Below are 7500 nucleotides of genomic sequence, written 5' to 3'. Positions count from 1 at the left end.
TCGTCTTTGAGTTAAAAAGTGTATATAAAAGTATTATATCTTGTTGGACGTCATCCTGTCATACTGTTAAAAATTTTCTTTTCAAGATTGATGTGTCCAATAAGATGGATATCGTCTTTTTTGGTGTTAAAGAACAGAATGGTTTAGTTTCAATCTATATAAAAGTTTTTCGCATTTGTAATTTTAAGAAAATAAAGAAAAACACAAAAATTATATTCATGCGACAACAATTTATCCAAAATATATAAACACGTTTTGTAGAACACTGCACCACCAGTGCAGCTACGTTCTGAATATCGGCGTTTACTAAGGGTGAAGTCAAACACTCTTCCTCTATGGTGTTCATATATTCCATCAAAAGCAGCGAGGTTTGACGCTGCAAACAAAAGCAGCAATAAATATACAAAAAAATAATGTAAATATTCATGTAAAACAATATATATACTGTAAATATCATGTAAATACAAAATAATGTAAATGATGTAAAATACAATACAGTAATTCCACAGGTAAGGTTCACTTAACATAGAAAATAAACTTACATTTTCCAGACGCCGATTCTAATGCTAAAATTCTCAGATAACCACTGGTACAAGTTGCTGTACCACCAGATGCATTCAGCCTCCTAGCTAACAGCAACACTGGTCACTTAATACTATGATGAGTACACTGGGCAGCTCAGCACACCACAAATACTGCAGAACCACAGCATGCAGAAATTCCATGTGCTTTCCAGAGCCTGCCCACGCTGAACTGAACAAAGGCGCCAAGGCGGGCATAAATCGCGGCCTTTTGGGCAGATGCCAACAATAACAGTACAATATTTTTCAGTACCAACTCAATACTTCTTTTTCATATAAAAAAGTAAACAAAATATGTATACAGTTTTCCATTCAATAGAAATATTCAATTCAAAATAGTGCACATAAGTATATAATTAAATACAAAACAAACATCAGGCAATCCCGACGCTCGCTTATCTCCTCATCCTTATCATCAACAAAGAAAACGTGTAGCGTCAACTTAACTAAAAACGTAAAACGCTGTGGCATATCCTACACCGCCCCCTATTTTGTAGAATACAAAATACACTGCAAATATGCCACATACACAGCACGCCATATGAGCAGCGCACGGCGTTCACTCTTTTTCCAATGGCACTCCACTGTCATCACACTCCGTTTCAAGGAGAAGGCACATTTTCTGCACTGGACGTAAGTACAACCCACACTCGGTCTTAATCTTGGCTTGTCTAACTCGGTTGTCAGAGTCTCGAGTCACTTCCAAGACTCGCCCCAAAGGCCACGAGCCTCTGGGGAGACGTTCGTCGGTAGTTAGCACGATGTCGCCAACTTGGATGTCTCGCCGTTGGACGGTCCACTTCTGTCTTTCTTGAAGCAATGGAAGGTACTCCCTCAGCCATCGCTTCCAGAATTGGTCGGCAAGATATTGCGCTTGACGCTAGCGGCGCCTAACATACAAGTCCTTCTGGTCAGTCTTCGTTACTGGGAGCACTGCACTCTTCAGAGTCAACAGCATACTAGGCGTCAATGGCAGTGGACAGTCTGGGTCGTCGTTTACCTTGGTTAGGGGTCTTCCATTTACCAAAGACTCTGCTTCGCAGAACAGTGTCGATAGTGTGTCGTCAGTGGTGACCTGCTGCAGGCAGGTTGCACTGAGAGCTCTTCTCACTGAGCGTATGAGGCGTTCCCAGACTCCTCCGAAGTGTGACGCATATGGCGGGTTGAAACGCCACTCGATGCCCTTAGCTGCTAGGGTTTGGGCAATTTCCTCTTCCTTGAAGTCTTGAAGAGCTTCCTTCAGCTCTCGGTCAGCTGCGACGAAGTTGGTACCGTTGTCTGACCATATTCTCTTGACAGCTCCTCGCCTGGCCGTAAATCTTCTCACTGCATTCACAAAGGAGTCTTGATCCATCGAGCTGAGAACCTCCAGATGAATCGCTCGCACTGTCAGGCAGGTAAAAATGGCTCCCCAGCGCTTCTCTGTAGAGCGCCCTTGCTTCACAAAGAAGGGACCGAAGCAGTCTGCCCCTGTATTGGTGAAGGGAGGATCCCCCGGACAGATCCGGTCAGAGGGCAAGTCGGCCATCACTTGATTCACTGGCCGACAACTGAGTCTTCTACAGATGACACAGTCACGTATCACTGATCTAACTACTGAATTTCCATGAACGATCCAGTAGTTTTTTCTTAGTTCAGCCATAAGATGGTTCTGCCCACAATGGCTGTTTGTTTCATGGGTCCATCGCACCATCTTCCTCACAACTGGCGACTTGGATGGAAGAATGATGGGGTGCTTGCAGCTATCACTGATGGTGGCTTCACAGAGTCTTCCACCAACCTTCAGCAAGCCTTCTTGTAGAAATGGTCGCAACTTGCAAATCTTGCTGGATTTCTTCACCTTGGAATCCTTCTTGGAGAGTGATTTGATCTCACTCCCATACTCTTGAGCTTGAATATTCTTCCATATTATGGTTGTTGCACAATTCATCTCGTTTGCAGATAACACTTCTGATCCACTCTTGGTTCCTAATCGCCTCAGTCGAGCGATGATTCGCACTATCTTGGTCCATGAAGAGAACTTGGCAGCAATCTTCTCCACTAGGATTGGTTCCGGCACCACCATGCTGAAGATGGGTGCAGACTGCTTAACTTCTGGATCTCCATCTAGTTCTGCTCGCTTAACATCGTCAGGAAGAGCTGGCCAACTGTCCTGCTCTTGACACAGGAACTCTGGTCCTGTCAGCCACAGCGACGACTCCAGCAAGCTGTCCACATCAAGGCCCCGAGAGGCCAGGTCTGCAGGGTTCGCAGAGGTGTTCACATACCTCCAAGCGGTGATGTCACTGAGGTCGCGGATGAGGTTCACACGGTTGTTTACAAACGTGTGGTATCTTGCAGACAGGTTACGGATGTACTTCAGGACAGACGTGCTGTCGGTCCAGAACACTGAGTCACACAACTCCAAATCGAGTTCTGACCTGATCTTGCAATCAAGTTGAGCTGCCACAGCAGCAGCAGTCAATTCCATTCGTGGAATACTCGGTCTCTTGAGGGGAGCTACACGAGCTCGACCCATAACCAGTGTACTGTTCACTTGGTTATTCTTGCTTACCGTGCGCAGATACGTGGCCACACTATATCCTGCCTGGCTTGCGTCCGCAAAATGGTGAAGTTGGTACGATGATACCTCCCCAAAGTCTGGAGGCACCAGGCTTCTTCTGATCTTGAAGTCTCCTAGACACTGAAGCTGGGAAGTCCATCTGCTCCAACGATTTGCTTCGTCGTTGTTCATTTCTTCATCCCAAGGTAAGTTGCGACGACACAGTTCTTGTAGTAACATCTTCCCTTTCAGGGTGAAAGGTGCGACAAAACCAAGTGGATCATACAAGGAAGCCACTACAGAGAGAACTCCTCTTCGTGTCCTAGGCTTCTCCTTCAGGTTGATCTTGAAGGTGAACTCATCACTGCTCATGTCCCAGTGGATACCCAAAGCGCGCTCCGTAGGCAGCTCGTCCTTACTGAGGTCCAATGTAGCCACTGATTTATCTCTCTCCCCTTCAGGCACGGCAGCGAGAATGCACTTGTTGCTAGATGTCCACTGGTTCAGCCGGAATCCTCCATCAGCACAGAGTCCAATGAGGTCTTTTGTCAATTGGATACAGTCTTCCTCGCTGTCCATTGACTTCAAAAAGTTGTCAACGTAGAAGTTGCGTCGTACGGCATGGCAAGGGTCTTCACCATACTTGTCACCATAGTCCAGTGCTGCCTGTCTGAGGCAGAAGTTGACTACACTTGGGGACGATCGCGCTCCAAACACATGTGAAGTCATCCTGAACTCTTGAATAGCTTGATTGGTGTCTCCACCTGGCCACCACAGGAAGCGTAAAGAGTCCCTCTCGTCTTCTGGCACCTTGACTTGATGGAACATTTCTTGTATGTCCGCAGTAACAGCATGTTGTCCTTCCCTGAAGCGCAGCAGCACTCCAGCAAGACTACTTGTGAGATCTGGTCCTTGCATGAGGTGGTCATTGAGTGAGGTCCCAGCATGCTTAGCCTTAAGGTCGAAGACAACCCTAAGCTTGTCCTTGGTAGGGTGTTTGACCCCATGGTGCGCCATGTAGTTCACACGGCCATCACTGCGATTCAGCTTGTCGACTGGGACAAGCTCAGCGTACCCTTTCAAAAGGTACTTCTCTACTTGTTCGACGTATTTAGTCTTGTACGTTTCATTTGCCTCAAATTTCTTCTTTAAGGAGTGAGCCCTACGTTCTGCCATGGCACGGTTATTAGGTAGAGGCTCAGTGTCACTAAAGGGTAAGCAAGCAACATACTTGCCATCTGTCTGGACAACAGTTTCGTCCAGCAAAGACAGGAATCTCTTGTCTTCAAAAGAATCTTCTATCTTTGAGAGTGTCTCTTTCTCCCAAAAGTCTTGGTTGAAGTTGCGTTGCAGAAGTTCTGTTGTATCATCCACAGTGCACACATGGAACAGAAGGGCAGGACCTGAAGGCGATCTAGGTCCTGTTGGGCCGAAAACAACCCACCCTAGCTTGGTCAGGTATGCAGATGGCTCGTCCTTAAGCCCATGTCGCTGGTCTAGAATCACTCTGTTCAATGTCGTGTCTAGCCCAATGATCAGCTCTACTTGACGATGATCTTCAGGTAGACTCTCTACTTCCAGGTCACTCAGATGTGGCCACTTGGTCAGCCATTCTTGACGCATGGCATGGTCCATAGACACATTGATCTTGTCAGCCACGAACACGTCGGTCACATGCTCTCCTTCATCAGTATTAATATTACCAATGTGTAGGGACAGAACTTCCTTACAAGTGAAAGTCCCTGCTTCAGTTGCCATGATCTGGTTACATGGTCTTCCTTTGAGACCCATTCGGTCTATCAGGCTTCTTGCTGCCAATGTTGGGGCAGCTCCACTGTCGATGAATCCATAGGTTGCATGGATGCCATTTACGAGAACAGGTAAGATCTTCAGCATTGTTCTTCCCTTAGGTAACTGGCTTGCACACACTGAGAACATAGGTTGCACATTTGGGGCTGCAGCACTCTTGCCAGCTGTAGCAGTCGCGCCACCTTCTGTAGCACCAACTGCCTTCTCACCGCCCCCGATAGCACTTTTGCCTCCCACATGGGCCGCACCTGTATTGCTTGCAGTCTTAGGTGGACTATGCAGCATGGTATGGTGCTTGTGAGATCCACACCTTTCACAGATGGATGCATCTTCACATTTTGCATATGAATGTTCACCATTAAGACACCTGAAGCAGTATCTTGCCTTCTTTATCACCTCCCAGCGATCTGGAAGCTTCAACCTCTCAAATTTGAAGCACTCTTTAAGTTCATGGTCCTCCTTAGTGCAGAAGGGACACCATTTCCCTCTAGCTGGTGAAGCCGTGTGGTGCACAGGTAAGGTCTTAGGCCTGACAGGCTTGGATGGCTTCTCAGTAGGCTTCGGGATACGACGGTCGCACTCATAATAAGCGAGATGCTTGGCAATACATGCCTGTTTCTCAATGTACTCTATTAGAGCTGGAAGCTTGAACTTATGTTCCTCGCATTTCGCTACCCATCTCACTCTCAGTTGGTATGGGAGCTTTTCAACAATCTTCTTCATTGTTTCTTGAAGCTCTATTCGATGGTAGTTATTACCAAGTGCTGCCTTAACTGTCTTCAAACATGCAGCATAATTTTCCAGGCCATCAATATCACCTGCATTAATCTCCTTCCAATCAAATAGCTTCTTGACATAAGCATCTGACAGGTCATTGTCATTCTTGTATTTACGACACAATATCTCCCATGCACAATCATACCCAATGTCAGTGGGTAGATGGAAACAGTTCTCAATCAGGTTCTTGGGAGTACCATCTAAACAGTTGTATAGGTGAGTTAGCCTTCGTGCAGGGTCGTCGGTATTACACTCCACAATCCAGGTGAAAGAATTCTTAAACATGGAGAATTTGGTTAAGTCTCCGCTGAAACGCTCCAGCTTCATCTGTGGCAGCTGCATTCGTCGTGTTAGTTCTTGCTGACTAGCTAGTGTACAATCAAGAGCCTTTACTATTTCAGAAGTTTGCAGATCTGCTTGTGACACATCTCGAGTTAAGGGAACACGTCTTGGCACAAAAGGCGTCGCATCTGGGGCCAATGGAGTTGAATGATGTTCAAGACCCTTCAGGTCATACGTCACACTGTGGACGTTCGTAGGATTCACATCTGCTTCATGAACCCTGCTGATTCTCCCACTCTCATAGTGAGAATTTACATCACTTCTCCACTGCTCAATCCCTTTGACATCCAACTGAACTGATGAGTCCCTCTTCTCCCGTTGTGAAGCATTACTAGCACCGGAACCAGCATATGAAGTTCCAGCTTCAGACAGTATTTCATACTCCACCTGTAGTTTATCACAGTCCAACTTGAGGCCGTTAATCTCTTCTTGGCTCTTGCGTTTAGCTGCAATTGCTTTGGCTTGCATTTCAATTTCAAGTGTTTTGGCTTGCATTTCGGCTTCAGCTGCAAGTGCTTTGGCTTGCATTTCCAAAGCCAATTCCTCTTCTTCTAGCTGTTTTGCTTCCTCCGCTTGCTTAAGCTTTGCTTGCGCCTCAAGCAAGCGCACACGCAGTGCCGACTGGCTGGTCTTTGCTGAAGCTCTTGAAATGGACGACATGGTGACAGATGATAGAGGCCACAACAGACGATCCTTGCAGACACAAGGCTGACGAAGTCCACTTGTCCCACGCTGGCGTTACTTGACCCAGGCTGGAGTATTCGTCAAACTGTAGAACACTGCACCACCAGTGCAGCTACGTTCTGAATATCGGCGTTTACTAAGGGTGAAGTCAAACACTCTTCCTCTATGGTGTTCATATATTCCATCAAAAGCAGCGAGGTTTGACGCTGCAAACAAAAGCAGCAATAAATATACAAAAAAATAATGTAAATATTCATGTAAAACAATATATATACTGTAAATATCATGTAAATACAAAATAATGTAAATGATGTAAAATACAATACAGTAATTCCACAGGTAAGGTTCACTTAACATAGAAAATAAACTTACATTTTCCAGACGCCGATTCTAATGCTAAAATTCTCAGATAACCACTGGTACAAGTTGCTGTACCACCAGATGCATTCAGCCTCCTAGCTAACAGCAACACTGGTCACTTAATACTATGATGAGTACACTGGGCAGCTCAGCACACCACAAATACTGCAGAACCACAGCATGCAGAAATTCCATGTGCTTTCCAGAGCCTGCCCACGCTGAACTGAACAAAGGCGCCAAGGCGGGCATAAATCGCGGCCTTTTGGGCAGATGCCAACAATAACAGTACAATATTTTTCAGTACCAACTCAATACTTCTTTTTCATATAAAAAAGTAAACAAAATATGTATACAGTTTTCCATTCAATAGAAATATTCAATTCAAAATAGTGCACATAAGTATAT

Source organism: Palaemon carinicauda, chromosome 14 (genome assembly GCF_036898095.1).
Source record: "Palaemon carinicauda isolate YSFRI2023 chromosome 14, ASM3689809v2, whole genome shotgun sequence".
NCBI classification, from domain to species: domain Eukaryota; kingdom Metazoa; phylum Arthropoda; class Malacostraca; order Decapoda; family Palaemonidae; genus Palaemon; species Palaemon carinicauda.
This window is presented reverse-complemented; position numbering follows the sequence as displayed.